Genomic DNA, 18,738 nt, shown 5'->3' on the forward strand with positions numbered 1-18,738 from the left:
TGATCCCAGGGGTATGAAAGTTATAGCAATTTCACATTAAATAAGTAAATGGAGAAACAATGTCCAGATTATTTCTCAGGAGCTTGAAAAAAGTCCCTTGGGGTGCCAATTATGGGCTATGTAGACCTTGGCCTACAGCCAACAGCTCATTTGAAAAGAGCCACATTCAGCCAGCAGACCACCGGATGGACAGCCATGGTTTAGAGCAGTGATCCCCAACCCTTTTTTATCCATGAGCGACATTCAAATGTCAGAAAACATTTCGAGCAACAAAAGCATGAAAAAAGTGCCTGGGGTGCCAATTATGGGCTATGATTGATCAGTGGTCCCTATGTGGACTGGCAGCCTACTGGAGGTTCTGTTTGGCAGCACAACTGTTTTTTATGTAACCAAAACTTGTCTCCAAGCCTGGACTTCAAAAGTAAGCACCTGCTTTGAGGCCACTGGAAGCAACGTTCAACGGGTTGGTGAGCAACATGTTGCTCACGAGCCAATAGTTAGGGATCACTGATTCTGAGTAAAACTGTGTAACTTATGTGGTACCAAGGGTCTGGTTTCCAATGCTGTAATAGTTGGTGCTGTGGCTTAGTTGGTTAAAGTGCTTATCTAGTAAACAAGAGATCCTGAGTTCAAGTCGCAGCAGTGCCTTTGTTTTAATCATATTCATCTTTGCATTTTCCGGGGGGACTTCATCATTTTCGTACGAAAACTACATACCAATGAGTCAGCCTTGTCCTCCTTGCTGTACTGCAAGTTGGAGTGATATCACCCTCCTCCCTTCCCCCCCCAGCAGCCAAACAAAATAACAATGGGAAGGTAACCAGATAACAGCTCCCTAACACAAGATAACAGCTGCCTGGTAGATCTAAGAACAACACTCAATAGTAAAAACCCATGTCTCACTGAGACACATTCAGTTACATTGAGAAGGAAAAACAGCAGCCTGCCAGAAAGCATTTCTCTCCTAAAGTGCAGGCACAAGTCACATGACCAGGGGAAGCTGAGAAATTGACAAAATGTCTAGCCCCATGTCAGATTTCAAAACTGAATATAAAAAAATCTGTTTGCTCGTTTGAGAAATGGATTTCAGTGCAGAATTCTGCTGGAGTAGCACTATTAACTGATGCATTTTGAAAAAAACATGTTTTCCGATGACAGGATCCCTTTAAGCAAAATGTTATATGGGATCTAGAAGATGAACATGCCAGCTTCACTGGAGGGGGAAGTGATGCGAGTGATGTAAGATGTCTGAAAAGCACCATGGAATATGTCAGCGCTATATAAATAGAGTAGTAAACAATTAATAATGATTTCAGAAAACAAAGACACTGCGGAGATTCGAACTCAGGATCTCCTGTTTACTAGACAGGCGCTTTAACCAACTAAGCCACAGCGCCACCTTTGTAACTCCAGTGTTGGCTCATGAAAATTTTGGCACTATTGACGTATTTTCTATGGGGACTGTCATTTACCTAAGAAAACGACATACCAATGACTCGGCCATATCCTCCTTGCTGTAACCACGGCCGGGCCTATCTGGCCAGCTCACCAACCCACCAGGCGCACTCTTGTCTGAGAAATCATAATAATGTGTCTGTAGACTCAAGATGATCTTACCCCTTTGTGCCCTTCCATTGCCTTGACCACCTCATGTTTTGGTGGCTGATACACTTGCAGCCCAAACTAGGATAAAAATGTAATATGGCAATATGTAACAAGCAATATTCTTTTTAACATATAAGAAATATAAAAAAGGGTTTATGCAGCAAGAGACAACATGATCAAGACCTTCTCCATCCTCCAATATGCCCAACGGCATATAATCCCACTTATACTACTATCAACGGATGCGGAGAAGGCCTTTGATCGGGTAAGTTGGAAATTCCTCAGGGAATCTCTCCTACAGGCTGGACTGGGGCAATTATTTATATCTAAAATTATGGCATTATATATGGTTCCAACGGCCAGGATTAGGATAAATGGAACTCTGTCGGAAGCCTTCTGTCTTACGAATGGAACGCGCCAAGGGTGCCCCTTATCCCCCCTGCTTTATATATTGACAATGGAAAATTTAAAAACTGCAATCAGGAATAATAACTTAATACAAGGTGTGAAAATAGGTGAACGAGAGGTTAAAGCAGCTGCATTTACAGATGACTTATTGATCTATGTGAAATCCCCATTTCTATCAATCCCACCACTCATGCAAGAATTAGAGAGATTCGGCCTCTATAGTAATTTCAAAATTAATATGACCAAATCTGAGGCGTTAAATGTATCTCTGTCCAAGACTGATGTACTAAGATTACAGCAAAATTTTCCGTTTGCATGGCAGTCTACTTCCCTGAAATACCTAGGGATTTTGGTCCCACAAGACAGCTCCATTGCTGCAACACTCAATTACTCCAAATTGCTATGCCAAATTGAAGCAGACCTGCAAAGGATTGACCATTCATAAATCACTTGGTTTGGGAGGATTAACTTTATAAAAATGGTAGTCCTCCCAAAATTCCTATACCTCTTCCAGACCCTCCCCATGCCACCTAAAATTAACATCTTGCAGAAAGCTAACAGGCTCTTCACGCAATTCATTTGGGCTAATAAGTCACCTCGAATCAAAATGTCAACCTTACACAGGCACAAACAGAATGGGGGAGCAGGATTACCTGACTTATACACTTATTGGCAAGCGGCAACCTGCACTAGATTGATAGACCGCTTCCATCATCAGGATCAAAAAGAATGGATTCAGTTTCAGGTGAAGCAGCTATTGGCTTGGATAAGCCCCAAAGAGAGACAAGACACTTCAACGTTACCCATAACTATACATAATATATTATTTACATGGGATAAGCTTCTACGACAAGTACCTTTATCAATTAGGGCAGGGCCAATGACACCCCTGATTGGGAATCCAGAATTTCCACCGGGTATGCTTAGTAAGGGCTTTTTGGCTAAATGACAGAGGGAGAATTACCCCTTTATAAGGGTGAGAAGTTTAACAGGTGTGGCCCCTCTAGAAAATATCTTAGAGACCTCCACGCATCCCTTTGCCCAGCAGTTTATGCACCATCAATTAACCCATTGGTTTCGAGCAAACCCAGAGAAAAACTTGTTATTGGCAGAAAGCACAGCTTATGATGAACTCTGTTTAGCTAAAATGAAACCTACTCATACTTTAGCGCAGGTGTACTCCCTACTCTTGGACCTGAAAGGTACTCAAGAACTTAAATTTAAAGCACAATGGGAGAAGGACCTTACTATTTCTTTTAGTGTCAAAGACTGGGAGCAGTCCCACCACCCTGCATACTATTTACCCCTGGGTTTCAGATATATGCTGGCGCTGTAACACGGAGAAAGGTGATATGAAACATATTTGGTGGGATTGCCAGATATTACAACCCTTTTGGGTTTCAGTCTTTAAGTTAATCTCCAAAGTCATGGGGATAGATATTCCATCTGACCCCTCTTTAGCATTGCTAACAATACCATCCCCTAATGTACCATTGAAAATTGTAACTAAGGGCTTTGTAGCATTTGCAATTGCAGCAGCCAGAACTATAATTCCCAGATCATGGAAATATACTAGGCCTCCTACAGTGGCTGAATGGGTAACAGAAACTACGGTACTACGTATGGAAGAGCTACTCTCATACACAAATAAATTCCCAATCACTATATAAAAACCTGGACGTCCTTGGCCTTATTCAAATCCTCCCTGGATTATACCTGTGCTTTAGCTGCTATATGATGTTTCTTGGTGGGAAGGGTAGTATCAAACTAAGAGCTGGAAGATAGATTGCGATGTTATTATGATATGTTAGATTGTGATGTGCTGATCCACCTTTATCTTTTTATTGGTTTGAAAACCCTTGACACAACTGATTAAAGGAAAGTTAATGTGTAATACTTTTATTGTTCAAGAGAAGATATCAAGTATTATGTACAACTGAGTGCATTGATTGTATAATTGTCATTTTGAAAAAAGAAAACCAAATAAAGAATATGTAAAAAATAAAGGGTTTATGCACAAACAGTGTTTCTGAACATTTTTCCAAACATCATAATAATGATCCCAGGGGTATGAAAGTTATAGCAATTTCACATTAAATAAGTAAATGGAGAAACAATGTCCAGATTATTTCTCAGGAGCTTGAAAAAAGTCCCTTGGGGTGCCAATTATGGGCTATGTAGACCTTGGCCTACAGCCAACAGCTCATTTGAAAAGAGCCACATTCAGCCAGCAGACCACCGGATGGACAGCCATGGTTTAGAGCAGTGATCCCCAACCCTTTTTTATCCATGAGCGACATTCAAATGTCAGAAAACATTTCGAGCAACAAAAGCATGAAAAAAGTGCCTGGGGTGCCAATTATGGGCTATGATTGATCAGTGGTCCCTATGTGGACTGGCAGCCTACTGGAGGTTCTGTTTGGCAGCACAACTGTTTTTTATGTAACCAAAACTTGTCTCCAAGCCTGGACTTCAAAAGTAAGCACCTGCTTTGAGGCCACTGGAAGCAACGTTCAACGGGTTGGTGAGCAACATGTTGCTCACGAGCCAATAGTTAGGGATCACTGATTCTGAGTAAAACTGTGTAACTTATGTGGTACCAAGGGTCTGGTTTCCAATGCTGTAATAGTTGGTGCTGTGGCTTAGTTGGTTAAAGTGCTTATCTAGTAAACAAGAGATCCTGAGTTCAAGTCGCAGCAGTGCCTTTGTTTTAATCATATTCATCTTTGCATTTTCCGGGGGGACTTCATCATTTTCGTACGAAAACTACATACCAATGAGTCAGCCTTGTCCTCCTTGCTGTAACCAGTTCCAGGCCTAGCTGGCCAGCTCACCAATCTACCAGGGCACACTCTTCATAATCAACATCATAATAATGTGTCTGTAGATAATCTTACCCTCTATGTGCCCTTCCATTGCTTTGACCACCTCATCTTTTGTTGGCTGAAAAACTTGCAGCCTAAACTAATGTCAGGAATGTAACTGTTTTTGAGACATTTGGTTATATCGGATTAAGGTAATCAAAGATAAAAATGTAATATGGCAATATGTAACAAGCAATTTTCTTTTGTACCTTTGTAAAAAAAAGAAGGAAAAATGATGACAGCAAAAGATATCATTTGTGGAGTCAACACCAGCACCTAAGCTCACTGTGATGGACAAGTGGCTACAAGGGGAAAACCACAAGGAGAGATCAATTCATGTAGAATGAAGAAAACTGGAGAGCCTTCCAAAGTGAATTAATGTCGTTTTTTTTATTGAAGCACTACATGTTTTAGATCTCAAGGATCCTTCCTCTGGGGAAAGTTCCTCTAAACTTGCACCAGAGGAAGGATCCTTGAGATCCGAAACATGTAGTGCTTCAGTAAAAAACAACTACATTAATTCAGTTTGGAAGGCTCTCCAGTTTTCTTCAATCCATGTGATATTGCTGTGGAGATGGCTACTCCAATAATCTGTTGATGAGCCTGAATGAAAACTTTACTGGGAAGATCATCTTGGAAATCATTGAATATAGAGTTCAATACAATTTAAAATTCTGAAGGTACGTTTATAATGTTGTACAGTACCCAATACTACATAGATGCAATACAAAGTAAACAACTGGATGGCTGGAATTTGATGTTCACTGTCATAATCTCACCCATATTTCCATTATCCAGGCAGCTGTGAATCAGTTGATCTCACCTCTACTAACTGCTTTTAGTTCCTCGTCTTTCCTCTTTCTGCTAATTCATTCTAACCTCGTTTCTGTCAGGCAGATGAATGTTTAGAATATTATGGGGAAATCTCTAATATTTCACTAGTTTATTTACATAACAACACCATACAGAGTAGAAGCTATAGGTATATGAATTTAAAAAAAAGTCACTGCTAAGAGTCGAACTCAAGATCTCCTGTTTACAAAACAGGCACTTTAACCAACTAAGCCACAGCGCCAATAACTTGCTATCAGCCTTTGCTTTCTTGAAATTTTTTTAAACAATATTATACTAGTCTGGCCACACTGGGAAGGCCCCAGTGTTTGAGAAGCAATGCCATAGGATCTGCAATACATTGCCTGTATGATTTTATGCAAAACTTTGTCATATTTGGAAATGACTTAGAGAACATCACTCAACACAACCCTGAAGGTAGGTTAGAGAAAGATTTTGGATAAAAAGTTACTTGATATCCTTAGTATTAATAAAACTATAACTACAAGGCTGATAAAGCAACGTTTGGAAGCAAAATTTCACCCAGGTGGGCAATAAGATAGACCTTGGCCAACAGCCAACAGCTCATTTGAAAAGAGCCACATTCAGCCAGCAGACCACCGGATGGACAGCCATGGTTTAGAGCAGTGATCCCCAACCCTTTTTTATCCATGAGCGACTTTGAAATGTCAGAAAACATTGCGAGCAATAAAAGCATGAAAAAAGTCCCTTGGGTGCCAATTATGGGCTATGATTGACTATCGGTGGTCCCTATGTGGACTGGCAGCCTACTGGAGGTTCTGTTTGGCAGTACACCTGGTTTTTATGTAACCAAAACTTGTCTCCAAGCCTGGACTTCAAAAATAACCACCTGCTTTGAGGCCACTGGGAGCAACGTTCAAGGGTTTGGTGAGCAACTTGTTCCTCACGAGCCACTAGTTAGTGATCACTGTTTTCGAGTAAAACTGTGTAACTCATGTGGTACCAAGGGTCTGTTTCCCTGTATTGTACCAGTTGGCGCTGTGGCTTAGATGGTTAAAGCGCCTGTCTAGTAAACAGGAGATCCTGAGTTCGAATCTCAGCAGTGCCTTTTTTTTTTATCATATTCATCTTCGCATTTTCCGGGGGAATTTCATCATTTACCTACGAAAACTACATAATAATGAGTCAGCCTTGTCCTCCTTGCTGTAACCAGTTCCAGGCCTAGCTGGCCTTAGTATTATGACTATGAAGATTTTCATTCATCCAGGTCATGGTATATCTAGTATAGGTAAATCTACAAACAAATATTGGATAAAGAAGACCGCTAGTTTGAACGAGGTGTGAAAGAGGTGATTCATGTCAAGGTGGAGAAACCATTCTTGAACAGAGGGGGGGGGGCTTCAACACCACCTGTCTGCTACATACAATGCTGTTCTAACATCTGTACCCCGGCGGTTTCCAGGTCAATTCATGCAACTCTCACAAGTACCACCACTTTCTAGGTGTTGCATGACACATTAGAGAATCCTTTCACAGTAACTACACAGAATCTACACCTCTGTGAATTTTTTTAGATGTCACCTCTTTGAAGAGTTGCAATGTGCAATTGTGATTGGATTAGTTGAAGAGTTTATATGTTGAGAACTTGAAACGAAGAATGAGGAAACGGCACACAGAATAGAATGCAAAAGGGGATATACACCTATGGATTTATTGTGTCAAACAGCACAACGTTTCGGGGGCAGGCCCCTTCGTCAGGCTTCGTCTCCCTAGAGGACTGAGCACCAGATTATTGAATACGAGAAGGCCTGGGAGTGCATACAATTTCTACTTTTTATGTTGAGAACTTCCCACACCAGTCAGTTGAACTGAAGAAGCTGCTCGGATGAGTAGTGAAACGTCTTCATTGATTACTCAGCACGTCCGGTTGTTTTTAGATTTACCTATACTAGATATGGCCTTAGTATTGTCTTTTTAAAAAAGAAAAAACATTCATTAAATGAAGAGTTTACACTACTGGTTTACTGGTCATATATGTCCAGGTTTGCGAGGGCAGGATGGATGCGAGAACATGTCTGTGCTGTGATGGCCGAGTGGTTAAGGCGTTGGACTCGAAATCCAATGGGGTCTCCCCGCACAGGTTCAAATCCTTTTCACAGCGGTAAGATTTATGAAAGCTTTGTTGTTTAAACAGATATTACATTCTATGTTCTAACATTCTGCATAGAGTGGGAAAATAATTTCTAATGCTTCATGTTTGAAGGCTGAATATTCAAAAGATGATGTATACAAAGAATTCTACTGATCCCTTGAGCAGGGGCATAATCACTTTGTAGGCATCTAGTTGGTGTGTGATATTTAATGAAAAATGTATCCTCAAATCCATATTAATTGATTAAAGACATTAAGACGTTTGCTGCATGAAACTTTTAGGAAAGTACTCACCAAACAGAGGAAGGAATAACGTTTTGCCACATCTTGTTCAAACATTTAGTAGCCCATCACCCTGCCCTCACTAATAACCTTAGGATGGGCTTATCTTTGGTCATCAAGCTAATGAAGCAGTAGGCTAGTTAGAATCGAGTACCATAGTTCCACTTCTATACACTTGTATAATTTTTTTTTTTTTTGAAAGATGGAAATATTATTACAGCAAAATATATCATTTGTGGAGTCAACACCAGCACCTAAGCTCACTGTGATGGCCAAGTGGCTACAAGGGGAAAAGGCAACCACAGGTAGAGATCAATTCATGTAGAATGAAGAAAACTGGAGAGCCTTCTACTCCAATAATCTGTTGATGAGCCTGAAAGAAAACTTTACTGGGAGGATTATCTGGGAAATCACTGAATATAGAGTTCAATTCAATTTAAAATTCTGAAGGTACTTTTATAATGTTGTACAGTACCCAATACTACATATACTGTATGCAATACAAAGTAAACAACTGGATGGCTGGAATTTGATGTTCACTGTCATAATCTTACCCATATTTCCATTCAGGCCCGGACTGGCAATCTGTTGTTTCTGGCAAATGCCAGAGGGGCTGCTATAAGGTGCCATAGAAAGTCAGTGTTTAGTGGGCAGGTGGGAGTTGTTTGGGCCTCTGTGTAGGCTTATTGGGCCTCTGTGTACCTCAAATGCCAGGGCCTATTTTAATTCTCAGTCCGGACCTGTTTCCATTATCCAGGCAGCTGTGAATCAGTTGATCTCACCTCTACTAACTGCTTTTAGTTCCTCCTCTTTCCTCTTTCTGCTAATTCATTCTAACCTTGTTTTTGTCAGGCAGATGAATGTTTAGAATATTATGGGGAAATCTCTAATATTTCACTAGTTTATTTACGTAACAACACCATACAGAGTAGAAGATAAAGGTATATGAATTTAAAGAAAGGCACTGCTTAGAGTTGAACTCAAGATCTCCTGTTTACGAGACAGGCACCTTATACAACTAAGCCACAGCACCAATACACTGCTGTCAGCCTTTGCATTCTTGAAAAAGTTTTAAATAATATTATACTAGTCTGGTCACACTGGGAAGGCCCCAGTGTTTGAGAAGCAATGCCATAGGATCTGCAATACATTGCCTGTACGATTTTATGCAAAACTTTGCCATATTTGGAAACAACTTAAAGAACATCACTCAACACAACCCTGAAGGTAGGTTAGAGAAAGATTTTGGATAAAGAGTTACTTGATGTCCTTGGTATTAATAAAACTATAACTACAAGGCTGATAAAGCAACGTTTGGAAGCAAAATTTCACCCAGGTGGGCAGTAAGATAGACCTTGGACAACAGCCAACAGCTCATTTGAAAAGAGCCACATTCAGCCAGCAGACCACCGGATGGACAGCCATGGTTTAGAGCAGTGATCCCCAACCCTTTTTTATCCATGAGCGACATTCAAATGTCAGAAAACATTGCGAGCAACAAAAGCATGAAAAAAGTCCCTTGGGTGCCAATTATGGGCTATGATTGATCAGTGGTCCCTATGTGGACTGGCAGCCTACTGGAGGTTCCGTTTGGCAGTACACCTGGTTTTTATGTAACCAAAACTTATCTCCAAGCCTGGACTTCAAAAATAAGCACCTGCTTTGAGGCCACTGGGAACAACGTTCAAGGGTTTGGTGAGCAACTTGTTCCTCATGAGCCACTAGTTAGGGATCACTGGTTTCGAGTAAAACTGTGTAACTTATGTGGTACCACGGGTCTGGGTTCCTATATTGTACCAGTTGGCGCTGTGGCTTAGATGGTTAAAGCGCCTGTCTAGTAAACAGGAGATCCTGAGTTCGAATCTCAGCAGTGCCATTTTTTATCATATTCATCTTCGCATTTTCCGGGGGAATTTCATCATTTACCTACGAAAACTACATAATAATGAGTCAGCCTTGTCCTCCTTGCTGTAACCAGTTCCAGGCCTAGCTGGCCTTAGTATTATGACTATGAAGATTTTCATTCATCCAGGTCATGGTATATCTAGTATAGGTAAATCTACAAACAAATATTGGATAAAGAAGACCGCTAGTTTGAACGAGGTGTGAAAGAGGTGATTCATGTCAAGGTGGAGAAACCATTCTTGAACAGAGGGGGGGGGGCTTTTGACACCACCTGTCTGCTACATACAATGCTGTTCTAACATCTGTACCCCGGCGGTTTCCAGGTCAATTCATGCAACTCTCACAAGTACCACCACTTTCTAGGTGTTGCATGACACATTAGATAATCCTTTCACAGTAACTACACAGAATCTACACCTCTGTGAATTTTTTTAGATGTCACCTCTTTGAAGAGTTACAATGTGCAATTGTGATTGGATTAGTTGAAGAGTTTCTATGTTGAGAACTTCCCACACCAGTCAGTTGAACTGAAGAAGCTGCTCGGATGACTAGTGAAACGTCTTCATTGATTACTCAGCAAGTCCGGTTGTTTTTAGATTTACCTATACTAGATATGGCCTTAGTATTGTCTTTTTAAAAAAGAAAAAAACATTCATTAAATGCAGAGTTTACACTAGATTTGGTCATATATGTCCAGGTTTGCGAGGGCAGGATGGATGTAAAAACGTGTCTGAGCTGTGATGGCCGAGTGGTTAAGGCGTTGGACTCGAAATCCAATGGGGTCTCCCCGCACAGGTTCAAATCCTGTTCACAGCGGAAAGATTTATGAAAGCTTCGTTGTTTAAACAGATATAACAATCAGCACAGAGTGGGAAAATAATTTCTAGTGCTTCATGTTTGAAGGCTGGATATTCAAAAGATGATGTATACAAAGAATTCTACTGATCCCTTGAGCAGGGGCATAATCACTTTGGAGGCCTCTAGTTAGTGTGTGGTATTTAAGGATAAATGGATCCTCCCATCCATATTAATTGATTAAAGACATTAAGACGTTTGCAGCATGAAACTTTTAGGAAAGTACTCACCAAACAGAGGAAGGAATAACGTTTTGCCACATCTTGTTCAAAAATGTAGTAGCCCATCACCCTGCCCTCACTAACAACCTTAGGATGGGCTTATCTTTGGTCATCATGAAGCAGTAAGCTAATTAGAATCAAGTGCCATAGTTCCACTTCTATACACTTGCTACAGAGCCTCCATGGGGGTGTATAATTTTGTTTCTTTTGGAAAGATGGAAATATTATTACAGCAAAATAAATCATTTCTGGAGTCAACACCAGCACCTAAGCACACTGTGATGGACAAGTGGCTACAAAGAGAAAAGGCAACCACAGGTAGAGATCAATTCATGTAGAATGAAGAAAACTGGAGAGCCTTCCAAAGTGAATTAATGTTGTTTTTTTTATTGAAACACTACATGTTTCACATCTCAAGGATCCCTCCTCTGGTGCAAGTTCCTCTAAACTTGCACCAGAGGAAGGATCTTTGAGATCTGAAACATGTAGTGCTTCAATAAAGAAACTACATTAATTCAGTTTGGAAGGTCTCACGTTTTCTTCAATCTACGTGATATTGCTGTGGAGATGGCTACTCCAATAATCTGTTAATGAGCCTGAATGAAAACTTTACTGGGAGGATCATCTGGGAAATCACTGAATATAGAGTTCAATTCAATTTAAAATTCTGAAGGTACGTTTATAATGTTGTACAGTACCCAATACTACATAGATGCAATACAAAGTAAACAACTGGATGGCTGGAATTTTATGTTCACTGTCATAATCTCACCCATATTTCCATTATCCAGGCAGCTGTGAATCAGTTGATCTCACCTCTACTAACTGCTTTTAGTTCCTCGTCTTTCCTCTTTCTGCTAATTCATTCTAACCTCGTTTCTGTCAGGCAGATGAATGTTTAGAATATTATGGGGAAATCTCTAATATTTCACTAGTTTATTTACGTAACAACACCTTACAGAGTAGAAGATATAGGTATATGAATTTAAAGAAAGACACTGCTGAGAGTAGAACTCAGGATCTCCTGTTTACGAAACAGGCGTTTTAACCAACTAAGCCACAGCGCCAATACACTGCTGTCAGCCTTTGCATTCTTGAAAAAGTTTTAAATAATATTATACTAGTCTGGTCACACTGGGAAGGCCCCAGTGTTTGAGAAGCAATGCCATAGGATCTGCAATACATTGCCTGTATGATTTTATGCAAAACTTTGCCATATTTGGAAACAACTTAAAGAACATCACTCAACACCACCCTGAAGGTCGGTTAGAGAAAGATTTTGGATAAAGAGTTACTTGATATCCTTGGTATTAATAAAACTATAACTACAAGGCTGATAAAGCAACGTTTGGAAGCAAAATTTCACCCAGGTGGGCAGTAAGATAGACCTTGGACAACAGCCAACAGCTCATTTGAAAAGAGCCACATTCAGCCAGCAGACCACCGGATGGACAGCCATGGTTTAGAGCAGTGATCCCCAACCCTTTTTTATCCATGAGCGACATTCAAATGTCAGAAAACATTGCGAGCAACAAAAGCTTGAAAAAAGTGCCTTGGGTGCCAATTATGGGCTATGATTGACTATCAGTGGTCCCTATGTGGACTGGCAGCCTACTGGAGGTTCTGTTTGGCAGTACACCTGGTTTTTATGTAACCAAAACTTCTCTCCAGGCCTTTACTTCAAAAGTAAGCACCTGCTTTGAGGCCACTGGGAGCAACGTTCAAGGGGTTGGTGAGCAACATGTTGCTCACGAGCCACTAGTTAGGGATCACTGGTTTTGAGTAAAACTGTGTAACTTATGTGGTACCAAGGGTCTGGGTTCTAGAATTGTACCAAGTGGCGCTGTGGCTTAGTTGGTTAAAGCGCCTGTCTAGTAAACAGGAGATCCTGAGTTCGACTCTCAGCAGTGCCTTCATATTCATCTTTGCATTTTCCGGGGGAACTTCATCATTTACCTACGAAAACTACATACCAATGAGTCAGCCTTGTCCTCCTTGCTGTAACCAGTTCCAGGCCTAGCTGGCCAGCTCACCAATCTACCAGGGCACGCTCTTCATAACCAACATCATAATAATGTGTCTGTAGATGATCTTACCCTCTTTGTGCCCTTCCATTGCTTTGACCACCTCATCTTTTGTTGGCTGAAAAACTTGCAGCCTAAACTAATGTCAGGAATTTACCTGTTGACAGTGCCGTAACTAGATATTTCTGGGCCCCACAGCAAACTATTTTTTATTCAGGTCCCCAAAATGTGTAGAGGTTGACTTGTTTTTTCGGTATTTATTGAAACTTTATATGAATTATCGGCTCATGGGGCCCCTATACCTCCTGGGCCCCCCTGCAGCCGCAGGGCCTGCTTTCTCTATAGTTACGCCCCTGCCTGTTGATGAGACATTTGGCTATACTGGATTCAGGCAGTCGAAGATAAAAATGTAATATGGCAATATGTAACAAGCAATATTCTTTTGTGCCTTTGTAAAAAAAAGAAAGAAAAATGATAACAGCAAAAGATATCATTTGTGGAGTCAACACCAGCACCTAAGCTCACTGTGATGGCCAAGTGGCTACAAGGGGAAAAGGCAACCACAGGTAGAGTCAAACAGGTGTCAAATGTGGCCAATCCCATTGTCCTTTGTCAGCATGTGCACTTTCCATAGTTAGCACATAAAATCACTGTGTACATAATGTGTACAGTATAGGATAATACATGTATGTAAAGGTAAGGATTTTCCATTGAGGAGTAATGGATCCAAAAATGATCTTCAGTTTATCAGACTTTTACTTTATTCATTAAGGTTCCATCGCCCCCTTTGTTGGCCTTAGTATTCTCTTACATTTATTAAACTCATAGTTTACACTAGATTTGGTCAAATATGTCAAGGTTTGTGTGGGCAGGATGGATGTAATAAAATGGCTGAGCTGTGATGGCCGAGTGGTTAAGGCGTTGGACTCGAAATCCAATGGGGTCTCCCCGCACAGGTTCAAATCCTGTTCACAGCGTTAAGATTTATGAAAGCTTTGTTGTTTAAATAAATATAACATTCTGCATAGAGTGGGAAAATAATTTCTAATGCTTCATGTTTGAAGGCTGAATATTCAAAAGATCATGTATACAAACAATTCTACTGATCCCTTGAGCAGGGCCATAATCTGTTTGGAGGCCTTTGGTTGGTGTGTGGTATTTAATGAAAAATGGATCCTCCCACCCATATTAATTGATTAAAGACATTAAGACGTTTGCTGCATGAAACTTTTAGGAAAGTACTCACCAAACAGAGGAAGGAATAACGTTTTGCCACATCTTGTTCAAAAATGTAGTAGCTCATCACCATGCTCTCACTAACAACCTTAGGATGGGCTTATCTTTGGTCATCATGAAGCAGTAAGCTAGTTAGAATCGAGTGCCATAGTTCCTATTCTATACACTTGTTACAGAGCCTCCATGGGGGTGTATCATTTTTGTTTCTTTTGGAAAGATGGAAATATTATTACAGCAAAATAAATCATTTCTGGAGTCAACACCAGCACCTAAGCTCACTGCGATGGACAAGTGGCTACAAGGGGAAAAGGCAACCACAGGTAGAGATCAATTCATGTAGAATGAAGAAAACTGGAGAGCCTTCCAAAGTGAATTAATGTTGTTTTTTTTTTGTTGTTTTATTGAAACACTACATGTTTCACATCTCAAGGATCCCTCCTCTGGTGCAAGTTCCTCTAAACTACTAACTACTAATTGCTTTTAGTACCTCGTCTTTCCTCTTTCTTCTAATTAATTCTAACTTCGTTTCTGTCAGGCAGATGAATGTTTAGAATATTATGGGGAAATCTCTAATATTTCACGAGTTTAATTACATAACAACACCATACAGAGTAGAAGATATAGGTATATGAATTAAAGAAAGGCGCTGCTGAGAGTTGAAATCAGGATCTCCTCTTTACGAAACAGGTGCTTTAACCAACTAAGCCAAAGCGCCAATAGCATTCTAATAGCCTTTGCTTTCTTGAAAAAGTTTGAAAGAATATGATACTAGTCTGGCCACACTGGGAAGGCCCCAGTGTTTGAGAAGCAATGCCTTAGGATCTGCAATACATTGCCTATATGATTTTATGCAAAACTTTGCCATGTTTGGAAACAACTGAAAGAACATCACTCAACACCAACCTGAAGGTCGGTTAGAGAAAGATTTTGGATGAAGAGTTACTTGATGTCCTTAGTATTAATAAAACTATAACTACAAGGCTGATAAAGCAACGGTTGGAAACAACTGTAACCTTGTAATGAAAACATTTCCCTTTAAGCATCTAAGCTTCATTACCCCCTAGTACTCATCTTGACTAATATATATATAACATATACACATTCAAAGAGGGCATGCCACGCAAAATTTCACCCAGGTGGGCAGTAAGATAGACCTTGGTCTACAGCCAACAGCTCATTTGAAAAGAGCCACATTCAGCCAGCAGACCACCGGATGGACAGCCATGGTTTAGAGCAGTGATCCCCAACCCTTTTTTATCCATGAGCGACATTCAAATGTCAGAAAACATTGCGAGCAACAAAAGCGTGAAAAAAGTCCCTTGGGTGCCAATTATGGGCTATGATTGACTATCAGTGGTCCCTATGTGGACTGGCAGCCTACTGGAGGTTCTGTTTGGCAGTACACCTGGTTTTTATGTAACCAAAACTTGTCTCCAAGCCTGGACTTCAAAAATAAGCCGCTGCTTTGAGGCCACTGGGAGCAACATTCAAGGGGTTGGTGAGCAACATGTTGCTCACGAGCCACTAGTTAGGGATCACTGGTTTCCAGTAAAACTGTGTAACTTATGTGGTACCAAGGGTCTGGGTTCCACTATTTTACCAGTTGGTGCTGTGGCTTAGTTGGTTAAAGCGCCTGTCTAGTAAACAGGAGATCCTGAGTTCAAATCTCAGCAGTGCCTTTGTTTTTATCATATTCATCTTCACATTTTCCGAGGGGACTTCATCTTTACCTACGAAAACTAAATACCAATGAGTAAGCCTTGTCCTCCTTGCTGTAACCAGTTCCAGGCCTAGCTGGCCAGCTCACCAACCTTCCAGGGGACGCTCTTCATAATCAACATCATAAAAATGTGTCTGTAGATGATCTTACCCTCTTTGTGCCCTTCCATTGCTTTGACCACCTCATCTTTTGTTGGCTGAAAAACTTGCAGCTTAAACTAATGTCAGTAATGTACCTGTTTTTGAGACATTTGGCTATACTGGATTCAGGCAGTCGAAGATAAAAATGTAATATGGCAATATGTAACAAGCAATATTCTTTTGTGCCTTTGAAAAAAAGAAAGAAAAATGATGACAGCAAAAGATATCATTTGTGGAGTCAACACCAGCACCTAAGCTCACTGTGATGGCCAAGTGGCTACAAGGGGAAAAGGCAACCACAGGTAGAGTCAAATAGGTGTCAAATGTAGCCAATCCCATTGTCCTTTGTCAGCATGTGCACTTTCCATTGTTAGCACATAAAATCACATAATGTGTACAGTATAGGATAATACATGTATGTAAAGGTAAAAATTTTCTGTTGAGAAGTAATCTATCCAAAATGATCTTCAGTTTATCAGACTTGTACTTTATTTATTAAGGTTACAGCGCCCCCTTTGTTGGCCTTAGTAGTGTCTTTTTTGCAAAAGAAGAAAACATTTATTCTCGCAAATGAAATGCAGTGTTTACACTAGATTTGGTCATATGTGCCTAGGTTTGTGTGGGCAGGATGGGCTCTGTGAGATATCTGACTTGTGATGGCCAAGTGAATGAGGCATGCTACTTGAAATCCAATGGGGTCTCCCTGCACAGGTTCAAATCCTGTTCACAGCGAAAAGATTTTGAAAGCTTCATTGTTTAACTTCTGCATTAAGTGGGGAACATTATTTGAAATACTTCCTGTTTGAAGCCTGGATTATATTAAAGAGATGATGTATACAAAGAAGTCTACTGTACAAAGAAGTCTACTGATCCCTTGAGCAGGGCCATAATCGGTCTGGAGGTCTCTAGTTGGACAGCCCTGGTTTAGGTAACAAAGTTCTAACGGTGAGTGGTATTTAATGAAAAATGGATGCTCCCAACCATATTAATTTATTAAGAACATTAAGACGTTTGCTGCAAGAAGCTTTTAGGAAAGTACTCACCAAACAAAGCTCTTAAAAATATGCCCTCCCCTAAAAAAAGATATTGTCTTGTATTGTATATAACAAATACATTTTTTCATTAAAATCTATAGCATATAGTTAAATCTTACCTGATATCCATGAGACCAATGAAATCCCTCCCTAGTTAATTAATCTGCTGAGGTAGGTTTCATGGATGAACACAGCATCTGATCTGACCTTTCAGCCAACTGGCCAGTTGATCGGTTTGTAGCCCCTTAAGCAAAATGTTATATGGGATCTACAAGATGAACATGTCAGCTTCACTGGAGCGGGAAGTGATGTGAGTGATGTAAGATGTCTGAAAAGCACCATGGAATATGTCAGCGCTATATAAATAGAGTAGTAAACAATTAATAATGATTTCAGAAAATGAAGGCACTGCTGAGATTTGAACTCAAGATCTACTATTTACATGACAGGTAGTGATGGGCGAATTTGGGTTGTTTTGCTTCGCCGAAAGATTCGTGAATTTCCAGAGAAATTCGCAAAATAGCAGACAATTCGCGAAACGACACCAGTGTCTTGTTTTTGACGCCGGCGTCCATATTTTATTTGACGCCAGCAAATTTTCCTTGGCGAATTTTCTCAGCGGTTTCACAAATTTATTGGCCAGCGGGGAATTTCGGGAATTCACCACAAATTCGTGCCTGTTGAATATATTCGCCCATCACTAATGACAGGCACTTTAACCAACTAAGCCACAGCGCCACCTTTATGACTCCAGTGTTGGGTTGTGAAAATGTTGGCACTCTAGATGTATTTTCTGGGGGGGACTGTCATTTACCTAAGAAAACTACATACCAATGACTCGGGCATGTCCTCCTTGCTGTAACCAGGGCCGGGCCTAGCTGGCCAGCTCACCAACCCACCAAGGCACTCTCTTCTGAGAACGACATCATAATAATGTGATCCAAGAGGATCTTACCCTCTTTATGCTGTTCCATTGCCTTGACCACCTCATTATTTGGTGGCTGATAGTTCCAATACATTTTCAGCCTAAATTAATGGCAGGAATTTACCTGTTTTTGAGACTTTTGGCCATACTGGATTCAGTCTAAGATACAAATGTAATATGGCAATATGTAACAAGCACGATTCTTTATTGCCATAAAACATCTTCCCATATCTCCATTATCCAAGCTCCTATGATAACTGACTTGGATTCTAGTAACTTAAAAAACAACTATGTTGCCATCATTAACAACCTTAAGATGGGCTTATCTTTGGACATCAAGCCAATGAAGCAGTGAACTAGTTAGAATCTAGTGCCATAGTTCCACTACTATACACTTGCTACAGAGGTCTTATGGTGGTGTACTATTTGTTGTTTTTTTTTTTTGGAAAGAAAGAACAATGATGACAGCAAAATATATAATTTGTGGAGTCAACACCAGCACCTAAGCTCACTGTGATGGCCAAGTGGCTACCACAGAGTCAAACAGGTGTCCAA

At 40.5% G+C, this 18,738-nt stretch overlaps 9 non-coding genes across 9 annotated transcripts; 7 read left to right on the top strand and 2 right to left on the bottom strand.

The window, feature by feature from the left end:
- Positions 1-1,323: 1,323 nt before the first annotated feature.
- Positions 1,324-1,397, bottom strand: trnat-agu. The gene has a single exon. It is a non-coding gene; the product is annotated as a tRNA-Thr (tRNA).
- A 5,327-nt stretch (positions 1,398-6,724) lies between these two features.
- trnat-agu lies at positions 6,725-6,798 on the top strand. Its single transcript has one exon. It is a non-coding gene; the product is annotated as a tRNA-Thr (tRNA).
- Positions 6,799-7,769: 971 nt separating this feature from the next.
- trnas-cga lies at positions 7,770-7,851 on the top strand. The gene has a single exon. It is a non-coding gene; the product is annotated as a tRNA-Ser (tRNA).
- Positions 7,852-9,925: 2,074 nt separating this feature from the next.
- trnat-agu lies at positions 9,926-9,999 on the top strand. Its single transcript has one exon. It is a non-coding gene; the product is annotated as a tRNA-Thr (tRNA).
- A 763-nt stretch (positions 10,000-10,762) lies between these two features.
- On the top strand, positions 10,763-10,844 carry trnas-cga. The gene has a single exon. It is a non-coding gene; the product is annotated as a tRNA-Ser (tRNA).
- Positions 10,845-12,097: 1,253 nt separating this feature from the next.
- Positions 12,098-12,171, bottom strand: trnat-cgu. Its single transcript has one exon. It is a non-coding gene; the product is annotated as a tRNA-Thr (tRNA).
- Positions 12,172-12,943: 772 nt separating this feature from the next.
- On the top strand, positions 12,944-13,017 carry trnat-agu. Its single transcript has one exon. It is a non-coding gene; the product is annotated as a tRNA-Thr (tRNA).
- Positions 13,018-14,023: 1,006 nt separating this feature from the next.
- trnas-cga lies at positions 14,024-14,105 on the top strand. The gene has a single exon. It is a non-coding gene; the product is annotated as a tRNA-Ser (tRNA).
- A 1,864-nt stretch (positions 14,106-15,969) lies between these two features.
- Positions 15,970-16,043, top strand: trnat-agu. Its single transcript has one exon. It is a non-coding gene; the product is annotated as a tRNA-Thr (tRNA).
- The last annotated feature ends 2,695 nt before the right edge of the window (positions 16,044-18,738 follow it).

Source organism: Xenopus laevis, chromosome 3L (genome assembly GCF_017654675.1).
Source record: "Xenopus laevis strain J_2021 chromosome 3L, Xenopus_laevis_v10.1, whole genome shotgun sequence".
Lineage (NCBI taxonomy): Eukaryota > Metazoa > Chordata > Amphibia > Anura > Pipidae > Xenopus > Xenopus laevis.